Genomic DNA, 26,364 nt, shown 5'->3' on the forward strand with positions numbered 1-26,364 from the left:
TGAAAATTATTTGGGTTTCTTTGATCTCTTATATGCATGATCTCTTATAGCCTCGTATTTCTTCTCCGATATTTGGGTTTTGTTTGGCCAACTTGATCTATTTATCTTGCAATGGGAAGAGGTGCCCGGTAGTGGGTTCGATCTTACGGTGCTCGATCCCAATGACGGAAAGGGAAATGACACGTATGTATGGTTGCTACTAAGGATAAAAAGACGAGATCTATATCTACCACCATATAGATAAACGGATCTTGTCTACATCATGTCATCATTCTTATTGCATTACTCCATTTTTCCATGAACTTAATACACTAGATGCATGCTGGATAGCGGTCGATGTGTGGAGTAATAGTAGTAGATGCAGGCAGGAGTCGGTCTACTAATCTTGGATGTGATGCCTATGTAATGATCACTGCCTGGATATCGTCATAATTATTTGAAGTTCTATCAATTGCCCAACAATAATTTGTTTACCCACCATTTGCTATTTTTCTCGAGAGAAGCCACTAGTGAAACCTACGGCCCCCAGGTCTTCTTTCTCATATATTTGCCTTGCGATCTACTTTTCCTTTGCATTTTTATTCAGATCTATTAAACCAAAAAAACCAAAAATACCTTGATGTGTTTTATATTTATTTATTTTATTTAGCGTTCGATCTATCAATCTACTACAATTTACCTCACGCCCGCTTGCCTATCTTGAGGCGTCGTACCCCAGAAGGGATTGACAACCCCTTTAACTCGTCGGGTTGCGAGGTGTTGTCGTTTGTGTGCAGGTGTTGTTTATGTTGTGTTGCTTGGTTCTCCTACTGGTTGATACCTTGGTTTCATAACTGAGGGAAATACCTACTGTCGCTGTGCTACATCATCCCTCCCTCTCCAGGTAAATACCGACGTAGTTGCAGCTTTTATCACCTGTTGAGCCATAATATAGACATCGGGAACATCCAAATGGGTGCTTTGTTTGATTTCCACTAGCCCTGAGTGTTCATGAGTCCTTCTAGTCTCCTTCGGCTAGAACAAATAACATTTGAAGACTACGACGTTTGGTGGGTTTGCACCATAGAATTGAAGTTCATAAATTGCTTCAACTCTTCCATAATAGTCGGTATCTCCTTCGACGATAGCAGAGACACAACAGTTTGTAGATTTCCGGTCGGCCAGAGATAGCTCATTGCCATAGGTACGAAAGCGATACCCGTTGATGTCGTATTTGTCAAATGAACGGACCTTAAAGTCAAAACCATTAGCGACTTGTCTCAATTCGTCGTCCATTAATTCTGAATTAGCCTACAAGTTTAATGCGATCCTCTTGTGCCAATTGTTGCACCCGGCACAAGGGCACCATGTTGTCCTCTGGCCATTTGCAAATGCGGCTCTCAGAAACCCCTTGGTTTTTGTTAACCATTCAATGGTAATGTCTTTCTGACTAGTGTGATTGTTGTACATCCATGCACGATCAGTCATCTTGCCTAGCTATTGGACACATAAGATATATATATATATATATATATCGGCATGTATATATTCATCAGTTAATGGAGTTTGTCACTTTTATTACATCCATGCAACCTAGACGCTAATAGGTAAAGATAGGTCATAATCCCACCCGACTATGTGTAGATTGGGTTCATTTTCCCATGCTCTACTCCAGATCCGACGCAAAATTTCGGCATCACCTCCCCGTTGTTCTCCTGATACACGTCTCGGCAATAAGCAGAGAGGATGTGTACCCGGAGAACAACAGGGAGGCACTGACGAAATTCTGCATCAGATCCGGAGCAGAGCATATGGGAAAATGAACCCAATCTACACATACTCGGGTTGTCCATGGATAACGTTGGACAATTTGAAAGAATCACGGTTATAAATATGCAAATGCATGCATATTTATAGATGTAACCCTTTCGAATGGGAGACGCATAGTGGTCACGCATACTGATGATTGAAGACACATATAGCTAGCAAGTTTCATCGGCACGAAGACCGGAACAGAGCAAATGAAGGGGGAGGAGGAGATGTCATTTGTGCTCACCCACAAACGTAGGGGTAGAGCTCGTCGAACACTAGGCCCTTGCAGCGACGAAATAACTGCACATTTAAATCGAAAGATCAGTAACATAGCAATTTTGTTTTTTCCGTCGACCTAACTAAATATTTACAACAGGATGAGCGGGTTAGGGGGTTCCTTGGCGTCGATGGAACCCTAAATAGCAAGTATCATCGGTGCGAGATACATGTGGTGCTCGGCGTTGAACACTAGATCCACATTCCACAAGTGAAGCCGGCGCCCGGCGTCCCGCAACAATAGTTCTGGTGGCCGATGACGGTCGAGCACCTTGGTGAATTTGTCTAGCAGCCTTTGCGATGAGGATTAAATCCAAGTTTTGAAATTTCAAACAACCAAACCGACTTGAGTCAGTTTGGGTGTTTCAAGTTTCAACACTTGCCTTTTAATCATCATCGCAGAGGCTGCCAGACAAGTTCACAATGGTGTTCGACCGCCATCGACGCCGAGAACTGTTGTTGTGGGACGCCGGACGCCGGCATCACTTGTGGGACGTGGATGTAGTGTTCGACACCGACGGCCACATGCATCTCACACCGACGATACTTGATATTTAGGGTTCCATCGACAATGAGAAACCCCATAACAATGATGTCATTTCCTCTTCTTCTACTTATTCTTCTTTTTTTTTCAATTTTTTTGTTCTTCTAATTATCTAAACCTAAATCTAGCACTAACCTAATCCTACCACTATAACCTAAACCTAAACACAAATAATAGTAGAAAAAAATCACCTTGGCTCTGGCGGTGGTAGAGTAGGCGGTGGGCACCGGGGCGGGGCGGGCGCCGGGGCGGCACGCCGGGGCGGGGAGGGCGGCGGGGGCGGGGCGGCGAGCCGGGGCAGGCCGGGCGCCGGGGCGGCGAGGGCGGTGCGGCAAGCCGGGCCGGGCGGCGAGGGCGGGGCGATGGGGCGGGGCGTCGAGGCGGGGCGGCGTGGCGGCGGGGCAGTGGGGCGATGGGGCGGGGCGGGGCGCCGAGGCGGCATGGCGGCGGGGCGACGGTCGGGGCCACCGGCGCGGGTGGTGAAGGCTAGGAGATCGAGAGAGATAGGGGTGAGGCGCGGGTGCGGCCCCTTTTCTGCTAGTAGGTCACAGCTCTTTGTCGTCTGCTAGCAGACGGCAAAGAGCGTACCTAGTGGGGTGGGGCCGGGGGGAAACGACCATTAAAACGGCCAGTTTCTTTGTCGTTTGCTGGCGGGCGGCAAAGAAACTGGCCGTTAAGTCATCCTCATAAGCCCGCCATCCACTCTCTTTGCCGTCAGCTAGCGGATGGAAAAGAACTGGCTGATGGCAAAGCCTACCTTTGCCGTCTGCTGCCTCTTTGCCGTTCGCTTTCTGGTGGCTGATGGCAAAGCATTCCTTTGTCATCCGCTAGCTGACGGCAAAGACGCGGGAGACGACAAATCTGCTGATTCCAGTAGTGGTAGTAGTAATCAAGCTCTTTTCTGGGGCCATTGCCAGGGAGGTGAATGCTTGAAGGTATATCTTTAGATCTTGCAATTGAATCTTTTAGTTTCTTGTTCTATCACTAGTTTGGTTTATAAAAGAAAACCACATAAAAAATGGAATTGAGATTGCATCATATTATTGATCATCTTTATAATATCTTTCTTGAAAATGATGGTTCGGAAAATTGTGCTCAGTTGTCAGAAGAAGAAGTCGATAAAATGTTTGGCACAAAATATTTGAATGATGAGCATGATTGCAATGTTGTTAGTATGAATTCTTTGAATATCCATGATGCTAATGATATGCAAAGCTAAAAGCTTGGGGATGCTATATTTGATGAAGATGATATTTTTACTCCCCCAAGTTTTGATGAGAAAATTATTATGATGAAAACATGCCTCCTATTTATGATGATTATATTGATGAAAGTGGATTTGGAGAGGTCATGACTTTATTTAATGATGAATCCACTATTTTGAAAGAGATTCGAATTGACTATGACAACGAAGTTCCTATCTATGAGGATTATGGTGATGACGTATATGTTATAGAGAATAATTATAAGCATGAAACTTGTCATCGTGATTTTAATTTTCAATCACATGATAGTTATTTTGTTGAGTTTGCTCCCACTACTATTGATGAGAATAAATTTGCTTACGTGGAGAGTAATAACATTTCTATGCTTGTGGATCATGAAAAGAATGCTTTATGTGATAGTTATTTTGTTGAATTCATTCATGATGCTACTGAAAATTATTATGAGAGAGAAACTTATGCTTTTACATATCTCAATAATATCAAGTTTCCTTTCTTTATGTTGAAAGGTTTGAAGTTGCACTTGTTTTGCCTTCCTATGCTAGTTGATTCTCGTTCCCATAAATTATTTGCTCACAAAATCCCTATGCATAGGAAGTGGGTTAGACTTAAATGTGCTAGTCATATGCTTCATGATGCTCCCGTTATGTTTCAATTCTTTACATTTATGTGAGCATCATTGAAATCATCATGCCTAGCTAAAAAGGCATTAAAGAAAAGCGCTTGTTGGGAGACAACCCAACACTTTTACCTACTATTTTTGTGTGTTCACATGATTATTATACTGTAGTAATCATGTTTTATTGCTTTTGTTTAAATAAAGTGCCAAGTAAAGCCTTTGGGATCATGTTGGGTGATAGTTGATTTGATCTTGCTGAAAAACACAAACTTTTGCGCTCACGAAAATAATTCTCATTTTCAAAAGAAGAGTGCTTTTGAGTTGATTATTTTTGCAGAAGTTTAATATACAAATTTCTCACGTGGTACTAATTGTTTCATAATTTTTGGAGTATCAGAAATATGGTAGTTATCCAGATCATTACAGACTTTTCTGTTTTTGACAAATTCTGTTTTCAATGCATAGTTTGCTTGTTTTCTAGTTTCTGTGGCTTATATTGCTCAATATAAATTGTGGAAATGATATACTACAGTAGGCATTGTGTGGAAACAATTATGAATCTTGTCTTTGACAGTACCAAAGTGAAATGGTTTGCTCTTTATCATACTAACCTATCTCACGATGTTCCGTTAAGTTTTGTGTGATTGAAGTTTTCAAGTTTTGGGTGAGATGTCAATATGAGGAGAATAAGGAGTGACAAGACCCTAATCTTGGGGATGCCCAAGGCACCCCAAGGTGATATTCAACGAAGATCCAAGCAACTAAGCTTGGGGATGCCCCGGAAGGCATCCCCTCTCTCGTCTCCAACATTATCGGTAACCTCACTTGGAGCTATGTTTTCATTCGTCACATGATATGTGTTTTGCTTGGAGCTTCAATTTATTTTGTTAGTATTTGCTTTCTGTTATTTAGAATAATGTTTTGCATATTTTATTTCAATAAAAGTGGCAATGATATCCTTTGCCATGCTTATTTTGCAAGTATACATGTTGCTGTTTGAAAACAGAAAGTTTACCGCTGTTGCAAAAATTCCCTAGAAAAGTCAGAATGTGATAAAATGTTGAAACTTTTTGAAAAATAAGCTCTGATAAATTTTCTACAGTGTGGGAAATATTCATAACTTTTGGTGTTAGGGAAGTATTGATACTATTGCATTCTTTACAGACTGTACTGTTTTGGCAGATTGCTGTTATGTTTGCATTGTTTGCATATGTTTGCTTGTTTAATGATCCTATTTGCGGATAGGAGTATTAAATATGCAGAGGCATTTAGTATGCAATGTTTAATAACAATTTTAGTGATTTGCTACAGTAGAGAATGATAAGGTTTTTGCATTGGTTTATACTAACTTATCTCACGAGTTCTTGTTGAGTTTTGTGTGGATAAAGCTTTTGAGATTTAGGAAAACCGTGATATGAGAAGAATTAAGGAGACACAAAAGCTCAAGCTCAGGGATGCCCAAGGCATCCCAAGATAATATTTCAAGAAGTCTCAAGCATCTAAGCTTGGGGATGCCCCGATAGGCATCCCACCTTTCTTCTTCAATAATTATCGGTTAGTATTGGTTGAGCCTAAGTTTTTGCTTCTTCACATGATGTGTGCTATTCTTAGAATTTCATTTCATTTTGTTTTGCTTGCTGTTTTAATAAAGTACTTAGATCTGAAAGTTTTTAAATAAAATAGAGTCCTCAAATAGTTGCCAGGGAGGCTAGGTAAGCGGCACGCACATCCCGCCAACGAAGCTCTTTTCTATGGAATTGCTCTAGTGCTTCACTTATATCTTTTTGAGCACGGTGTGCTTTAGTATTTTGAAGAAACTCTCTCTTGCTTCACTTAAATTAATTTGAGAGAAAGAAATATTATGCTCATTATCTTCACTTATATTTGTTTGAGCTTATCAAAAGCAACACGTGAAAATTAGTTCCAAAGTTATAGATGTCCAAGAAGGATATAATAAAAACTTTCATCAAGATCATTGGACAAAATAAACTTGATTCCTCGTAATAGTTTTGAGATATGATGATGTGATATGTGAGTCATGTAGATGAGTAATTATGCTTTAGTAAGAATATTGGTGTTAAGGTTTGCGAATCCCTATGCAAGCACGAAAGTCAATAGTTGTGCAATGAAATTACATCCTATTTGTGGTGCATTATTCGGTGTTAATTATGCTCAATGCTCGCTTATGAGATTATTCATTTCTTGGTTGGTTGCTTCTCAATCTTTTGCTAGCCATCATTTTGCACTAAGTATGATCACTACTTGTGCATCCAAAATCCTTTAAACCAGTTTTGCCACATGAGTCCACCATACCTACCTATATGCAGTATTATTTTGCCGTTCTAAACAAATTTGTATGTGCCATCTCTAATTTTCAAAATAAATTTCTCTTGTGTGCTCGTACCGCTCGCGAGGCGGTGAGGGGTGGCCAATATTTTCCATGCTAGATGTGTTATTCTCACGATGAGTGTTTATTCACTTGTCATTGCACGAGAGTAAGGCAAAGGTATTAGGGATGCCCAGTCCCGAAATGAAAAATGAAGTTACTTTATGTTGTCAAATAATAAATTCCTTGGAAAATGTTGGTATGGAGGGCACCCGTGGATACGGTTAGCCATGGAAAGTGAAAGTATGGTAGAAAAAGGAATAAACTTTATTTTCTGTTTGGAACCGCCTATGATATATCTAGCATGGAAAGTGTTGGGATCTCTAAGTCGTTTTCATTGGTGGGTGTCGGTGTACGAAAGTAGGGGTCCTATTTTGTACCCCTTTACTTGTGCACGGGCAGTTAGAGCCGCGCCTGCGGCCACACTTAGCGGGGCAGAGGAAGGAAGCAAAGACACAAGACAACCAGAGCAATGCCAAGCCGGAAACACAAAGAGCAGAAGGACGAGGTGAACTCCCGTGGCAAGGCCCTTGCCGGGGCGGCCTCCACATCCCCGGCAAGAGCCTTGCCGGGGCAACTTGCCCAACGCCAGCAGGGCTGCCACCCTTGAGCCTAAGAGTTCCGACGCCCTCAACCACATTGGGACCAAGGCTCGGGAGGTGCCCCCATGGTGGCATGCAGATATTTGTGAAGACCAAGAGCATGCAAGACTAGATGAGAATCAGAAGACGGAGATCCTCGGCAAGATCCTTGCCGAGGATACCCACGAGACCCCTCGGCAAGACCCTTGCCGGGGACGCCCACGACGCCGCGTCAAGAACCTTGCCGGGGCCCCGACAAGGCTCTTGCCGAAGACATCCGCGGGGCCACAGCCAGGCACCCATCTGTCAAGACTCTACCACCGTTCCCACACAGCTGCCAGCCCACAAACTAGGCGAGCACCTGTGTGGCGACGTGCAACCTCCAGGCCAACCCAACAAGCACCTGTGTGGTGGCATGCAGATCTTCGTGAAGACTCTGCCACTGCCCCAACTCAGCAGCCAGCCAGCCAGCGTGGCACTACACGCCTCGTCGGCTCGGACGTGCGTCGAAGCCAGGCGAGGCGGCGACAGCTGGGACGAACTTCCTCACCATCCCCGATAAAGCAAGAAGGGCATGTCGGCAGCGCATTAAATGTGTTTATCCTACGGTGCCAGGAGATAGACTCGACCATTGTATAGCTTTCCACCTCCTGTGTGCCACTGTGGCAGCCCCTTCGACTATAAAAGGAGGCCCGCGGCATACTGAGAGAGGATTCGGACTTTTTGGACCCTGCACGCTTTGTAGCTAGTCCAAGAACACCAGATAAACATAAACCAGCAGGAGTAGGGTATTACACATCACTTGCGGCCCGAACCTGGATAATCCCCCTGCGTTGATCTTCTAATCCCACTCTTTCCACAGCCCCGCGCCCGCCAACCGTAGCAAAAGGGATTCTTCGTGATCCCGTAGGTGTTGTTTCCCCTGACATCTTTGGCGCACCAGGTAGGGGGCGCAAGCTGTGAGAATCCGGTTTTGAAGCCGACGCCTCGACTTCATCATCACGATGGCTCCCAAGAAGAAGGGGATGAGCGATTGGATTGCATGGAGCAGGCCCGTCCGCACTAGCGCGGGCGGGCGATGGGGTGGCGCCGGAGGCGCCGCCCGTGAGCATCCACGACACTCTGGCACCCGGAGCCGGGCGAGCGACGTCGTACGGGCCCAAGATGATGGGCCACACACTGCTGGGTCCGGGGGTGGGGCCGTGCTACCCACGGGCGGCGCAGCAACTTCTACGGCGCCCCAGCTGGCACCCGCACCGCGGCCTTCCCAGGCCGCGTGCGATGAGCAACACCGCGATGCCGGAGCCCCTGGGCACCGCCACGGAAAGAGCCTTGTGCGCCACTCGCAGGACGCACCAGGCCGGCGAGCATGCTCAGACGCCGGTGGAAGCGGCGTGCGACCGCGAGACCGTAACAGAGCCCCTTCTAACTTGGTTAGAAGCCGGAGCGTGTCAGAGTCTACGCAGCTCTCGCCACCGCCCACGCCGGCAGAAGCGCTGGCGCGCGTGCAACTGCTCCTCGACTTCCCCCATGCTGTGGAGAAGCTCGACGAGTGGAGGGCCACCATTCGAAGCCTTGTCAGTTTTGCCAACAAGGACGAGCCGCTCCCAACGGGACCCTCACACCGGTGTTCTGTCGAGCCGGTGCATGTCGGCGGTGGGGGGACCAGAGACGCTGCGACTACGGTGCACTCCCCTCCCCCACGGCCGCGACAGTAGCCACCAGCCTGTCGGGTCGACGCCTGTGACAACGTTTCCACGGCGTCGTCCGACCCGCGAACCCACTACGATCAACGTCGAGTTCTTCGAGAGCGAGCTCAGGAAGACGCTCGAACTACCATCGAGCGACGGCAGGAGGCGCGCCATCAGTCAGATCGGCGTGCGGGGCCTGCTATGGACCACCCAGCGTCGGGGGCCCCTGGTGGCCTGCCTTACGAGGTGGGCTGTCCGGCCTTTACCCGAGAGCTGCGGCAGTTCCAGTGGCCCTCCCACCGCACGTTCAAGCCTAATGTTGGGGAAAAGTACAACGGCAAGACTCACCCATCGGAGTTCCTCAACATCTACACCATCGCGATGCAAGCCACCGGGGCTCGCAACGTTAAGGTGCTCGCCAACTACTTTTCGTTGGCACTTAAGCCCAACGTCATGTCATGGTTGATGCACTTGCCAGTAGATTCCATCTCTTCCTGGTCAGACCTGTGCCATGAGTTTGTTGGCGCCTTTACCGGAGGCCACCAAGCACCTGGCCAGGCAAGTGACTTGCATGTCATCCCCCAGAAGGATGGTGAGTCCCTGCGTAAGTACATACAGAGATTCAGCCGTGTGTAGTACACCATCCCAGATGTTCATCCCGCCGCTGTCATTAGTGCGTTCCACCAGAATGTACGCAACCGCAAGATGCGTGAAGAGCTGGCGATGAACAAGGTCAAGGATGTGGCTGAACTTTATGTTCTGGCTGATAGATGTGCACGGGCTGAGGAAGGAAGGAAGTACCCCGGCGAAGACGCCGACGCGGAAACCGATTCCACGGACGAAGACGCCACCGCACCGACGAAGAAGGGACGGCGCCGCAACAAGAAGCATAAGGGCAAGACTGTACTTGCCGTTGAGGAATCCGGCGACCCCGGCGCCGCCAAGAAGGCCAAGGCTGACGACCCCGATAAGGAGATTGCCAGGTGCGCCGCCTGCCAAGCCTTGGTAGCCGCTGACAAGCCAGGAAGCTCCGACAAGCAGTACTGCAAGATCCACCGCACCAAGGGCCGTGACCTCCAGAACTGCCGGCAGGTTGAACTGCTTGCAGAGAAGCACAAATCTGAATATGAGAGGGGACAAGGAGAAGGGTCAGGATGGTGCTGAGGGGTCCAGCAAGAAGCATGGCAGCCAAGGAGGTCGCCGCGGCGAGGATAATCAACAAGAAAGGCCCGCTCGGGGCCGCGACAAGGAGTAAGATGATGATCACGACGAGGACGACGAGTCCGGCGAGCACGAATTTCAGAAAGCTACAGAGGCCATGTGCGTCGACGGTGGCGCCTCGCTGCACACCTCTCACCGCCAGCTGAAGCAATGGGCGCGTGAGGTCACTGCGGCAGAGCCGTCATTCGATGCCCAAAAGCCGCTGAAGTGGTCCCGCACGCCCCTCATTTTTGACACCGAGGATCACCCTGACCGCACAACTGCGGTCGGGTGTTTGCTGTTGTTGGTCTCGCCAACAATACGCAATCTCAAAGTGACAAAAGTGCTGGTTGATGGTGGGGCCGGTCTGAATTTGATCTCGCATGCTGTGATCAAGAAGCTGGAGATTCCTGATGGAGACCTCGAAGAGACGGGCACGTTTCAAGGGGTCAACCCGGGAAGGAGCCAGCCTAAAGGTAAAATCACGTAGCCCGTTACATTTGGAGGCGAGCTGAACTATAGGACGGAGAAGATCGTCTTTGATGTCGCCGAGATCCCCTTGCCATACAATGGGATCCTTGGCCGCCCAGTGCTGGCCAAGTTCATGGCAGCATCCCACTACGCCTACAATACATTGAAGATGCCAGGGCCGCTAACCATCATCACCGTCCCCTCCGACAAGAAAGATGCACTCATCTGCGCCGATCAACCCTACCGAGAGGCAGCTGCAGCAACTGCCGCAAAGACACTTGCTCCTGCCGCTGAAGCTCCAGGGAGGAAGAAGGCCGGCAGGGCTCCTTCCGGCAAGACCTCTTCCGGCGAGACCTCTTGCACCCACTCCGGCAAGCGTGCCTCTTTAGAGTGATGCGCTCCCGTTGAGGACGTGCCAGAGAGCTCCACCGAAAAGAGCAAGAAGTCCAAGGCTGCACCACTGGAACCCAAGAAGGTGTCCGTCAAGAAGGATGGCACGGGCGGGGCTTTCACCATAAGCTCCACCCTCGACAGCAAATAGGAAAGCACCCTGCGGGCGAATGTCGATGTGTTTGCATGGCAAGCATCCGACATCCCCGGCATTACCAGGGAGGTGATTGAGCACCATTTTGCTGTCTGTCCTCATGCGCGGCCCGCTAAGCAGAAGGTCAGGAAGCAAGCTTTGGAGCGACAAGAGTTCATCATAGAAGAGATCAGGAAGTTGGAGGCGGCAGGCCTGGTTAGAGGAGTACTCCACCCCACGTGGTTGGACAATCCGGTGGTGGTGCGTAAGGCAAATGGGAAGTGGAGAGTATGTATTGACTACACAGATATCAATAAAGCTTGTCCAAAGGGTCCTTTCCCACTGCCATGCATCGACCAGATTGTAGACGCCACTGCCGGGTGTGACCTGCTGTCATTCCTTGACGCCTATTCAGGATACCACCAGATCTTCATGATGAAGGAAGACAAAGAGAAGACCGCGTTCATCACCCCATGTGGTACGTACTGTTTTGTACGGATGCCTTTTGGGTTGAAGAGCGCTGGTTCGATGTTTGCCCGAGCGGTCCAAATGGGTTTTGAGCCCCAGCTGCATAGAAATATGGAAGCCTATATGGATGATATAGTGGTCAAAACCAAGGACAGGGCCATGCTCGTGCGAGATCTAGAGGAAACATTTGCAAACCTGCGCAAGATCAACCTCAAGCTCAACCCAGAGAAGTGTGTGTTCGATGTCCCATCCGGCAAACTTCTTGGGTTCTTTGTGTCTCAGCGCGGAATTGAAGCAAATCCCGACAAGATCAAGGCGATCGAGCAGATTGAAGCACCGAAGCGGGTCAAAGACGTCCATAGGCTCGCCGGCTGCGTTGCTGCCCTAAGTAGGTTCATCTCCAAATCTGCTGAGCGCGCCCTCCCCTTTTTCAAAGTTTTGAAAAAGGCGGTTCCAGTAAAGTGGACTCCGGAGGCAGAGGCTGCACTGCAAGATTTGAAGAGGTACCTCTCCTCCATGCCGATACTAGTCGCGCCCAAACCACAAGAGCCGTTGCTGCTATACTTGGCAGCAACAAATCAAGTGGTCAGTGTTGCGCTGGTGGCGCAGAGGGGACTTGGGGAAGAAGCAGCGGTAGCAGTGGAGCCATCGGGTGCCGGGCCGGGGCCCTCCCCGACAGAGTCTGACCCCGGCAAGACGGAACCCCATGCAAGGCCCGATCCCGGCAAGGCGGAGTCTGAGCAGATGAGCAAAGTGGGACAGAAGAAGAAGATGGTATGGCACCCGGTTTATTTTGTCAGTTCCCTCTTGCAGGGGGCTAGGTCAAGATATTCTGTTATGCATAAGCTACTTTTCGGCCTCCTCATGGCCTCGAGAAAGCTGCGCCACTATTTCCAAGCACATGAGATCACCGTCGTCACTCGCCTCCCGTTGCAACGAATCTTGCACAACCCAGATGCAACTGGGAGTATTGTGGAGTGGGCGTTGGAGTTGTCGAGCTTTGGCCTCAAGTTTGAAAGTACTTCAACAATCAAGAGCCGAGCCCTGGCAGAGTTCATAGCAGAATGGACCGCAACACCCAACGAGGAGATTCAAGAGACCACCCTTCCCGGCAAGGAGATGAGCAGTGAGTGGATTATGTACTTTGACGGAGCTTTCTCACTCCAAGGTGCTGGTGCCGGCGTACTACTCATCGCACCCACCGGAGAGCACCTCAAGTACGTAATCCAGATGCACTTTCCCCGGGAAAAATCAACGAACAATACGGCGGAGGATGAGGGGTTGCTTGCCGGTCTCAGGATCGCGGCAGACCTCGAAATCAAGAAGCTCATCATCAGAGGCGATTCACAGCTCGTCATCAAGCAAGTTAACAAAGATTACCAGAGCCCGTTGATGGAGGCCTATGTGAATGAAGTGAGGAAGTTGGAAGAACGTTTCGACGGCCTACAGGCAGAACAAGTTCCCCGAGCGGAGAACATCATTGCCGACGACCTGTCGAAACGCGCTGCCCTCAAGTTGCCTGTGGAACCAGGTACCTTTGTACTTCAGTTAATTCAGCCATCCGTAGAGCCATCAGCAGGGCAGAACAAGCGAAGGAAGACAAGCCCCGGCAAGTACCTTCCCGCCGAGATCCCAGGAGCCACCGGCAAGGAGGTTGCCGGGTACCCCAAGCTTGCCGAGGGGCAACCACCTCCGGCAGGGCCCTGGGCCCTGACCATAGAGGCGGCCGCCCCTACGGCCGAAGATGAGCCTTTAGTCCTCGCCGTCGAGCCCCAGGCCCCGGCGTGGACACAACACACCGTCCGTTTCCTCCAAACAGGGGAACTCCCTGAGGAGCGGGAAGAAGTAGAAAGAGTAGCCCGTCGGTCCAACATGTACCCGTTTGTGGATGATACCCCGTACAGGAGGAGACCGAACGGTGTCAGGCTGAAGTGCATTCCTCAAGAGGACGGACTGGCGCTATTGGCAGAGATACATGGAGGTATGTGCGGCTCCCACATAGGGTCAAGAGCCCTTGCCGGCAAGGCATTCCGGCAAGGTTTCTTCTGGACCACAGCCCTCTAGGATGCAGCTGCGCTAGTAACCAAGTGTGAAGCGTGTCAGTTCCATTCGAAGAAGCTTCATCAACCAGCTCAAGCCCTTAAAACAATCCCTCTCTCCTGGCCATTCTCGGTCTGGGGGCTCGACATACTGGGCCCCTTCCCCCGTGCTGTCAGGGGCTTTGAGTACTTGTATGTCGCAATCGACAAGTTCACAAAGTGGCCCGAAGTGGAAGGAGTGAGGAAGGTGACAACACAGTCAGCCATCAACTTCTTCAAGGGGCTAGTTTTCCGTTTTGGTGTGCCGAACAGAGTCATCACCGACAACGGCACGCAGTTCACGAGTCGCGCCTTCATGCAGTACATTCAAGACCTCGGCAGCAAGGTCTGTTTCGCTTATGTTGCCCATCCCAGAAGTAACGGCCAAACTGAGAGGGAGAATGCGGAAGTGCTGCGGGGCCTCAAGGCCAGAACTTTTGACAAGCTGCACAAATGCGGAAGGCGCTGGATTGATGAGTTGCCAACGGTTCTTTGGTCAATCAGGACGATACCAAATCGATCCACTGGCCAGACACCCTTTGCCCTGGTATACGAGGCAGAAGCAGTTCTCCCCACGGAACTCACATACGGGTCACCTCGAGTGCTCACTTATGACGAGCTTGAGCAAGAGCAGTTGCGGCAAGATGACGCGATGATCCTTGAGGAAGATCGTCTTCGGGCGGCTATGCGAGCTGCATGCTACCAGCAAGCCTTGCGCCGCTACCATAGTCGCAAGGTTCATGCCCGAAGTCTTGAGGAAGGCGACCTTGTTCTTCGGCGCGTTCAGTCGGCCAAGAATTCCAACAAGTTGACGCCGAAGTGGGAAGGCCCTTATCGGGTAATACGAGTCAGCAGGCTTGGCGCAGTCCGCCTGGAGATCGAAGATGGTATCCCAGTGAGCAACTCCTGGAACATCGAACATCTTCGTAAGTTTTACCCATGAGGCGCGGTTGCCGGGCCTCCCGGCAAACAACCTTTTGTACAAGCCTTGCCGACAAGGCATGTAACCCTTTGTACAGAGCCAGGTGAAGACCCTGAGCATAAATCAATGAAGCGCTGGCGCCCTAAGTTTTAGCATGGATGCTAGGTTAAGTCTTTCTCTTTGGTAGGGTTGATAGTGCTCAGCAGCAACTAACCCCTAGCATAGAGGTCGGGTGTGTGTCTTTCCATCCTTTCCAGTCCTTTCTTTGGTTCGCAGGCTGCACAAGCGTTTCTGCCAAGCCATTTAAGGGCAGGGAAACGGATCGACATCCTCGACCCCGGCAAGCCATTGCCAGGGGCTGCAGATTCAAGTATCCAACCATGGCAAGCCAAGGTTGCCGGGGGCTGCAGATTCAGATAAGTCTTCTATCCCATGTTATGCATTTCCGTATGGAACTGGGACGTATGAAGCCTCGTTTATTCCTGGGCCACCGTGCTCCCCCTTTCCTGTGCCCAAGAACTATTCTCTAGGCCAGAACTTGGTTGTAGTTGCTGTGACAAGGAAGCAAACAAAGGGCCTAATCCTACTTCGCCCCTGCCTCCGCCGAGAGCGTGAGTATGGTCATGCTATGAAGTAAGGGGATGGCGAGACCTGTTGCCGGGCGACAATGTTTATCTTAGGAATAACAAGGATTCATTCCTTGCCATGGGCCTCGCTCACGCACAAAGAACCCGACAAGCACCCTTTTTCATTAATACGTTCCAAACAAGTACAATTCGTACGGAATGTAAACATGAGCAAGGGGATTACAAGGTTTAAATCTGACAAATGCCCGCAGGCTTAAAAACTAAAAAAAGGATAATATGCCCGTAATCCCTTTCTTGTCCCTCTCCTCAGGAAACGGATCAGGATAAGCGGGATGTCAAAAGGGGCGCCTAGGCGAGGTACGAGCAGCAGAAGACACCAAGGGAAGGCTGGTGATGACGGTGCCGGGGAAGGGGCCGAAAGATGAGGTAGCGGGCTGCTACCTCTTGAGCACTACGTTGGTTTTCCCTTGAAGAGGAAAGGGTGATGCAGCAAAGTAGTGTAAGTATTTCCCTCAGTTTTTGAGAACCAAGGTATCAATCTAGTAGGAGGCCACACATGAGTCCCTCGCACCTACACAAACAAATAAATCCTCGCAACCAATGCAATAAAGGGGTTGTCAATCCCTTCACGGTCACTTACGAGAGTGAGATCTGATAGATATGATAAGATAATATTTTTTGGTATTTTTATGATAAAGATGCAAAGTTAAATAAAAGGCAATAAAAATAGCTAAGTGTTGGAAGATAATATGATGGAAAATAGACTCGGGGGCCATAGGTTTCACTAGTGGCTTCTCTCAAGAGCATAAGTATTACGGTGGGTGAACAAATTACTGTTGAGCAATTGACAGAATTGAGCATAGTTATGAGAATATCTAGGTATGATCATGTATATAGGCATCACGTCCGAGACAAGTAGACCGACTCCTTCCTGCATCTACTACTATTACGCCACACATCGACCGCTATCCAGCATGCATCTAGAGTATTAAGTTCATAAGAGCAGAGTAAGGCTTTAAGTAAGATGACATGATGTAGAGGGATAAACTCATGCAATATGATATAAACCCCATCTTGTTATCCTCGATGGCAACAATACAATACGTGCCTTGTTGCCCCTACTGTCACTGGGAAAGGACACCGCAAGATTAAACCCAAAGCTAAGCACTTCTCCCATTGCAAGAAAGATCAATCTAGTAGGCCAAACCAAACTGATAATTCGAAGAGACTTGCAAAGATAACCAATCATACATAAAAGAATTCAGAGAAGATTCAAATATTGTTCATAGATAAACTTGATCATAAACCCACAATTCATCGGTCTCAAAAAACACACCGCAAAAGAAGATTACGTCGAATAGATCTCCACGAGAGAGGGGGAGAACATTGTATTGAGATCCAAAAAGAGAGAAGAAGCCATCTAGCTAATAACTATGGACCCAAAGGTCTGAGGTAAACTACTCACACATCATCGGAGAGGCCATGGTGTTGATGTAGAAGCCCTCTGTGATCGATGCCCCCTCCGGCGGAGCTCCGGAAAAGGCCCCAAGATGGGATCTCACGGGTACAGAAGGTTGCGACGGTGGAATTAGGTTTTTGGCTCCGTATTTGGTAGTTTGGGGGTACGTAGGTATATATAGGAGGAAGAAGTACGTCGGTGGAGCAACGTGGGGCCCACAAGGGTGGAGGGCGCGCCCAGGGGGTAGGCGCGCCCCCTACCTCGTGCCCTCCTGGTTGATGTCTTGACGTAGGGTCCAAGTCCTCTGGATCACGTTCGTTCCGAAAATCACGTTCCCGAAGGTTTCATTCCGTTTGGACTCCGTTTGATATTCTTTTTCTGCGAAACTCTGAAATAGGCAAAAAAGAACAATTCTCGGCTGGGCCTCCGGTTAATAGGTTAGTCCCAAAAATAATATAAAAGTGTATAATAAAGCCCATTAATGTCCAAAACAGAATATAATATAGCATGGAACAATCAAAAATCATAGATACGTTGGAGACGTATCAAGCATCCCCAAGATTAATTCCTGCTCGTCCTCGAGTAGGTAAATGATAAAAACAGAATTTTTGATGTGGAATGCTTCTTGGCATAATTTCAATGTAATTCTCCTAATTGTGGTATGAATATTCAGATCCGAAAGATTCAAGATAAAGGTTTAATATTGACATAAAAGTAATAATACTTCAAGCATACTAACTAAGCAATTATGTCCTCTCAAAATAACATGGCCAAAGAAAGTTCATCCCTACAAAATCATATAGTTTAGTCATGCTCCATTTTCGTCACACAAGAATGCTCTCATCATGCACAACCCCGATGACAAGCCAAGCAATTGTTTCATACTTTAGTAATCTCAAACTTTTTCAACCTTCACGCAATACATGAGCGTGAGCCATGGATATAGCACTATGGGTGGAATAGAATATAATGATGGGGGTTATGTGGAGAAGACAAAAAAGGAGAAAGTCTTGCATCAACGCGGCTAATCAATGAGCTATGGAGATGCCCATCGATTAATGTTAATGCAAGGAGTAGGGATTGCCATGCAACGGATGCACTAGAGCTATAAATGCATGAAAGCTCAACAAAAGAAACTAAGTGGGTGTGCATCCAACTTGCTTGCTCACGAAGACCTAGGGCATTTGAGGAAGCCCATTGTTGGAATATACAAGCCAAGTTCTATAATGAAAAATTCCCACTAGTATATGAAAGTGACAAAACAAGAGACTCTCTATCATGAAGATCATGGTGCTATTTTGAAGCACAAGTGTGGAAAAAAGGATAGTAGGATTGTCCCTTTTTGTTTTCTCTTTTTTTTGGGCCTTCTTTTTTTTATTTGGCCATTCTCTTTTTTTATTGGGACAATGCTCTATGAATGATGATCATCACACTTCTATTTATTTACAACTCAATGATTACAACTCGATACTAGAACAAAGTATGACTCTATATGAATGCCTCCGGCGGTATACCGGGATAGCAATGAATCAAGAGTGACATGTATGAAAAATTATGAACGGTGGCTTTGCCACAAATACAATGCCAACTACATGATCATGCAAAGCAATATGACAATGATGAGCGTGTCATAATAAACGGAACGGTGGAAAGTTGCATGGCAATATATCTCGGAATGGCTATGGAAATGCCATAATGGGTAGGTATGGTGGCTGTTTTGAGGGAGATATAAGGAGGTTTATGTGTGAAAGAGCGTATCATATCATGGGGTTTGGATGCACCGGCGAAGTTTGCACCAACTCTCAATGTGAGAAAGGGCAATGCACGGTACTGAAGAGGCTAGCAATGATGGAAGGGTAAGAGTGCGTATAATCCATGCACTCAACATTAGTCATAAAGAACTCACATACTTATTGCAAAAATCTACAAGTCATCAAAAACCAAGCACTACGCGCATGCTCCTAGGGGGATAGATTGGTAGGAAAAGACCATCGCTCGTCCCCGACCGCCACTCATAAGGAGGACAATCAAAGAATACCTCATGTTTCAAATTTGTTACATTACGTTTACCATACGTGCATGATACGGGACTTGCAAACTTCAACACAAGTATTTCTCAAATTCACAACTACTCAACTAGCACAACTTTAATATTACTACCTCCATATCTCAAAACAATCATCAAGCATCAAACTTCTCTTAGTATTCAGCACACTCATAAGAAAGTTTTTTACTAGTCTTGAATACCTAACATATTAGGATTAATTTCCCAATTTAAGCAAATTACCATGCTGTTTAAGACTCTCAAATAATATAAATGAAGCATGAGAGAATAATAGTTTCTATAAAACAAAACCACCGCCGTGCTCTAAAAGATATAAGTGAAGCACTAGAGCAAAAACTATATAGCTCAAAAGATATAAGTGAAGCACATAGAGTATTCTAATAAATTCCGAATCATGTGTGTCTCTCATCAAAAGGTGTGTACAGAAAATATGATTGTGGTAAACTAAAAAGCAAAGACTCAATAATACAAGACGCTCCAAGCAAAACACATATCATGTGGTGAATAAAAATATAGCTCCAAGTAAAGTTACCGATGGAAGTAGACGAAAGAGGGGATGCCTTCCGGGGCATCCCCAAGCTTTGGCTTTTTGGTGTCCTTAGATTATCTTGGGGTGCCATGGGAAACCCCAAGCTTAGGCTCTTGCCACTCCTTGTTCCATAGTCCATCAAATCTTTTACCCAAAACTTGAAAACTTCACAACACAAAACTTAACGGAAAATCTCGTGAGCTCCGTTAGCGAAAGAAAACAAAACAACACTTCAAGTTACTGTAATGAACTCATTCTTTATTTATATTGGTGTTAAACCTACTGTATTCAAACTTCTCTATGGTTTATAAACTATTTTACTAGCCATAGATTCATCAAAATAAGCAAACAACACACGAAAAACAGAATCTGTCAAAAACAGAACAGTCTGTAGTAATCTGTAACTAACGCAAACTTTTGGAACTCCAAAAGTTCAGCCAAAATAGGACGACCTAGAAAATTTGTTTATTGATCAGCAGCAATTGTAATCAATATTTTACCACGTTCTGATGATTTTTAACAATTATTTTCGTGAACAGAAAGTTTCTGGAATTTTCAGCAAGATCAAATAACTATCATCCAAGAAGATCCTATAGGTTAAACTTGGCACAAAGTCTAATGAAAACATAAAAAAACATCTAACCAGAGGCTAGATCAAATATTTATTCCTAAACAGAAGCAAAAATCAAAAAACTAAAAATAAAATTGGGTTGCCTCCCAACAAGCGCTATCGTTTAACGCCCCTAGCTGGGCATAATAGCAATGATAGATCTAGGTATTGCCATCTTTGGTAGGCAATCCATAAGTGGCTCTCATGATAGATTCATATGGTAATTTTATTTTCTTTCTAGGAAAGTGTTCCATGCCTTTCCTTAAGGGAAATTGGAATCTAATATTCCCTTCCTTCATATCAATAATTGCACCAATCGTTCTAAGGAAAGGTCTACCAAGAATAATAGGACATGAAGGATTGCAATCTATATCAAGAACAATAAAATCTACGGGCACATAGTTCCTATTTGCAACAATAAGAACATCATTAATTCTTCCCATAGGTTTCTTAATGGTGGAATCCGCAAGGTGTAAGTTTAAGGAACAATCATCAAATTCACGGAATCCTAGCAAATCGCACAAAGTCTTTGGAATCGTGGAAACACTAGCACCCAAATCACACAAAGCATAGCATTCATGATCTTTAATTTTAATTTTAATAGTAGGTTCCCACTCATAATAAAGTTTTCTAGGGATAGAAACTTCCAACTCAAATTTTTCTTCATAAGATTGCATCAAAGCATCAACGATATGTTTAGTAAAAGATTTATGTTGGCTATAAGCATGTGGAGAATTTAGCACGGATTGCAACAGGAAATACAATCTATCAAAGAGAAATTATCATAATTAAATTCCTTGAAATCCAAAATAATGGGTTCATTAATATCTAGGGGTTTGATCTCTTCAATCCCACTTTTACCAATTTTTGCATCAAGATCTAAAGACTCCGAATTTTTGGAATGCCTTCTAGGTAAAGGTGGATCATATTCAGTCCCAGCATTATCAAGATTCATATTGCAAAACAAAGATTTAATAGGGGACACATCAATAACTTTTAGATCTTCATCTTTATTTTCATAGAAATTAGAAGAACACGCTTTCACAAAGCAATCTTTCTTAGCACGCATCCTTGCACTCATCAATGGAAATTCTCATGGCTTTGAGAGACTCATTGATATCATGCTTAGGTGGAATAGATCTAAGTTTCAAAGAATCAACATCAAGAGAAATTCTATCAACGTTCCTAGCCAATTTATCAACTTTAAGCAATTTTTCTTCAAGCAAAGCATTGAAATTCTTTTGTGAATTCATAAATTATTTAACACTAGTCTCAAATTTAGAAGGCATTTTATTAAAATTTCCATAAGAATTGTTGTAGGAATTACCATAATTATTGGAGGAGTTACTAGGGTATGGCCTAGGATTAAAGGTTCTTCTATACGCGTTGTTACCAAAATTATTCCTACCAACAAAATTCACATCCATAGATTCATTATTATTCTCAATCAAAGTAGACAAAGGCATGTCATTAGGATCAGAAGAAACATTTTTACTAGCAAATAATTTCATAAGTTCATCCATCTTTCCACTCAAAACATTAATTTCTTCTATCGCATGCACTTTTTTATTAGTAGATCTTTCAGTGTGCCATTGAGAATAATTAACCATAATATAATCTAGGAGTTTAGTAGCTTCTCCTAAACTGATTTCCATAAATGTGCCTCCGGCGGCCGAATCTAAAGATTTCTAGAAGCAAAATTCAATCCGGCATAAAATTTTTGTATGATCATCCACAAATTCAAACCATGTGTAGGACAATTACGTATCATTAATTTCATCCTCTCCCAAGCTTGTGCAACATGTTCATGATCAAGTTGTTTAAAATTCATAATATCGTTTCTAAGAGAGATGATCTTAGCGGGAGGAAAATACTTAGAGATAAAAGCATCTTTGCACTTATTCCAAGAATCAGTACTATTTTTAGGCAAACATGAAAACCAAGCTTTAGCACGATCTCTAAGCGAAAAAGGAAATAGCTTCAGTTTAACAATATCATTATCCACATCTTTCTTCTTTTGCATATCACACAAATCAACGAAGCTATTTAGATGGGTAGCGGCATCTTCACTAGGAAGGCCGGCGAATTGATCTTTCATGACAAGATTCAACAAAGCAGCATTGATTTCACAAGATTCAGTATCGGTAAGAGGAGCAATCGGAGTGCTAAGAAAATAATTATTGTTGGTATTGGTAAAGTCACACAACTTAGTATTATCTTGAGCCATTGTGACGAGCAAGCAATCCAACACACCAGAAAACAAGAAGCAAGCGAGAAAAAAGGCGAATGGAAAAGAGAGGGCGAATAAAACGGCAAGGGTGAAGTGGGGGAGAGGAAAACGAGAGGCAAATGGCAAATAATGTAACGCGGGAGATAAGGGTTTGTGATGGGTACTTGGTGTGTTGACTTTTGCGTAGACTCCCCGGCAACGGCGCCAGAAATCCTTCTTGCTACCTCTTGAGCACTGCGTTGGTTTTCCCTTGAAGAGGAAAGGGTGATGCAGCAAAGTACCGTAAGTATTTCCCTCAGTTTTTGAGAACCAAGGTATCAATCCAGTAGGAGGCCACGCACGAGTCCCTCGCACCTACACAAACAAATAAATCCTCGCAACCAACGCAATAAAGGGGTTGTCAATCCCTTCACGGTCACTTACGAGAGTGAGATCTGATAGATATGATAAGATAATATTTTTGGTATTTTTATGATAAAGATGCAAAGTAAAATAAAAGGCAATAAAAATAGCTAAGTGTTGGAAGATTAATATGATGGAAAATAGACCCGGGGGCCATAGGTTTCACTAGTGGCTTCTCTCAAGAGCATAAGTATTACGGTGGGTGAACAAATTACTGTTGAGCAATTGACAGAATTGAGCATAGTTATGAGAATATCTAGGTATGATCATGTATATAGGCATCACGTCCGAGACAAGTAGACCGACTCCTGCCTGCATCTACTACTATTACTCCACACATCGACCGCTATCCAGCATGCATCTAGAGTATTAAGTTCATAAGAACAGAGTAACGCTTTAAGTAAGATGACATGATGTAGAGGGATAAACTCATGCAATATGTTATAAACCCCATCTTGTTATCCTCGATGGCAACAATACAATACGTGCCTTGCTGCCCCTACTGTCACTGGGAAAGTACACCGCAAGATTGAACCCAAAGCTAAGCACTTCTCCCATTGCAAGAAAGATTAATCTAGTAGTCCAAACCAAATTGATAATTCTAAGAGACTTGCAAAGATAACCAATCATACATAAAAGAATTCAGAGAAGATTCAAATATTGTTCATAGATAAACTTGATCATAAACCCACAATTCATCGGTCTCAACAAACACACTGCAAAAGAAGATTACATCGAATAGATCTCCACGAGAGAGGGGGAGAACATTGTATTGAGATCCAAAAAGAGAGAAGAAGCCATCTAGCTAATAACTATGGACCCGAAGGTCTGAGGTAAACTACTCACACATCATCAGAGAGGCTATGGTGTTGATGTAGAAGCCCTCCGTGATCGATGCCCCCTCCGGCGGAGCTCCGGAAAAGGCCCCAAGATGGGATGTCACGGGTACAGAAGGTTGCAGTGGTGGAATTAGGTTTTTGGCTCCGTATCTGGTAGTTTGGGGGTACGTAGGTATATATAGGAGGAAGAAGTACGTCGGTGGAGCAACATGGGGCCCACGAGGGTGGAGGGCACGCCCAGGGGGGTAGGCGCGCCCCCCTACCTCATGCCCTCCTGGTTGATGTCTTGACGTAGGGTCCAGGTCCTGTGGATCACGTTCGTTCCGAAAATCACGTCCCCGAAGGTTTCATTCCGTTTGGACTCCGTTTGATATTCTTTTTCTATGAAACTCTGAAATAGGCAAAAAACAGCAATTCTGGGCTGGGCCTCCGGTTAATAGGTTAGTCCCAAAAATAATATAAAAGTGTATAATAAAGCCCATTAGTGTCCAAAACAGAATATAATATAGCATGGAACAATAAAAAATTATAGATACGTTAGAGACGTATCATGGGCCGACAATACGCGACTAAGGCGTCGGTGCCATCGTACTCCGAGTTGACGGCCCGCCACCCGCCTCCTTCGCCTTCTCCGGCCCTCTAGCGCCAGCCACCAGAAGCAGCGGCCCCGAGAAGTTCAAGGAGCTAGCGATGCAAATGGTGGTGCTGCCGGTGTCGCCCAGGGACGGTGTGTCCGGCACCTAGTCGGACCCATCATCCTCCCGCCCACTACCCTCGTCGTCACTGTCGCTGTCCTCCTCGTCGCTGTCGCCCGAGGAGGAGCTTTCGTCGTCGGTCGAGCTCTCCGCACAGCACCCTAGCTTGTGTCCCGAGCGCCCGAAGACCTTGATGGAGAGCAGGTCGCTCTCCGCTAGCTTGAAGCAGAAGACGTGCCCATCCATCAAGCAATGGGCACGTGCGAAGGTTTTCCAGCCCCGACGAAGGAGCATCACATAAGGGGCGGGAAACCTTGTGTTCACCCACATGTTGCCGTGGCAACACCCCTTCATATGAAGCCTCAGCCGCGGTGGCCGGTCGATCTCCAGCACCCTCGCGAACGCCCGGGGAAGGCGAAGGCGGCTGTGCGGCGGCCCACGCAGCTGCAGAATAAACTCGAGTGCCATGTCCCCAACGTGACCACTTGACGAAGCAGGAGGAGATGGTGGAGGAGATGGCGACGGGGATGGAGACGACGCAGGTGTCCCCCTTCCGCGCCCACCTCTGCCTCGGCCGCCTCACCGACCGCGGCCCCAGCCGGCGCCCCCGCCTCGAGCATGGCCTTCACCTTGGGGATCTGGCTCTTCCTTGACCGCCGCAACTCTCTGGCGGGAAGAGAACCTGGTCGCCTCCGCGGAAGGACGGCCGCGGCCACGCCCTCTCGCCATGACAGTGGATGAAGAATGGAGACGGAGGGGAGACGCAGGGATACGCTCTTCCTCCTACCCCTGAGTTCCCTTTTTATAGCTGAGAGGGGAAGGCCAAAAGACTAGCTCTACGCCTCTGAAGAGCCCGCTTAGGTCCGGCTCATTAAGTGGCAACGAGCAAGGCCATCGACCACCCTCCCCGCCACATCAAAGGCACGTGAGTATCGGCCCCTGCGCGCCTTCCCATATTTCATGCGTCTGTCACCTACGCCACGTCGTGCATGTGGCGTACGTGGCGCAAGGGGCAGACGTAGTGGGAAACGTGGAACGACGGTTCCAAGGTAGAGAGAGTAAATGGGCAGCGGCCCTGCAGTTTTAAAGGGACACGCAAGCCGCCTCTTTACTATTCACTACGGGATGACGCGAGCATGCTGCGGTCATTCCACGCACGAACCCCACGTCACGCATTCAACACGGGTCGTGGGGAAGCGCAACTGGCGAGGGTGTTACTGCAGTAAAACTCGGCCCCACATGCCCGCACACCGTTTTGGGCCTAGCCCAACAACGCATCACACTTATGTGTGGCCCAGGCCCGGGGGCTCCTGTCGGTGTACGAAAGTAGGGGTCCTATTTTGTACCCCTTTACTTGTGCACGGGCAGTTAGAGCCGCGCCTGCAGCCACACTTAGCGAGGAAGAGGAAGGAAGCAAAGACACAAGACAACCAGAGCAACGCCAAGCCAGAAACACGAAGAGCAGAAGGGCGAGGTGAACTCCCCCGGCAAGGCCCCTGTCGGGGAGGCCTCCACAGCCCCGGAAAGAACCTTGCCGGGGCAACTTGCCCAACGCCAGTAGGGCTGCCACCCTTGAGCCTAAGAGTTCTGACGCCCTCAACCACATTGGGACCAAGGCTCGGGAGGTGCCCCCATGGTGGCATGCAGATCTTTGTGAAGACCAAGAGAATGCAAGACTAGTGAGAATCAGAAGACGAAGATCCTCAACAAGATCCTTGCCGAGGATACCCACGAGACCCCCGGTAAGACCCTTGCCGGGGACGCCCACGACGCCATGGCAAGACCCTTGCCAGGGCCCCGGCAAGGCTCTTGCCGAAGACATCCGCGGGGCCACAGCCAGGCCCCCACCTGCCAAGACTCCACCGCCGTTCCCACATAGCTGCCAGCCCACCAACTAGGCGAGCACCTGCGTGGCGACGTGCGGCCTCCAGACCAACCCAGCAAGCACCTGCATGGTGGCATGCAGATCTTCGTGAAGACTCTGCCACTGCCCCAAGTTAGCAGCTAGCCAGCCAGCGTGGCACTACACGCCTCATCGGCTCGGACGCGCGTCGAAGCCAGGCGAGGCGGCGACAGCTGGGACGAGCTTCCTCGCCGTCCCTGATAAAGCAGGAAGGGCACGTCGGCAGCACATTAAATGTGTTTGTCCTACGGTGCCAGGAGATAGACTCGACC

The sequence above is a fragment of the Aegilops tauschii genome, chromosome 6 (assembly GCF_002575655.3).
Source record: "Aegilops tauschii subsp. strangulata cultivar AL8/78 chromosome 6, Aet v6.0, whole genome shotgun sequence".
NCBI lineage: Eukaryota > Viridiplantae > Streptophyta > Magnoliopsida > Poales > Poaceae > Aegilops > Aegilops tauschii.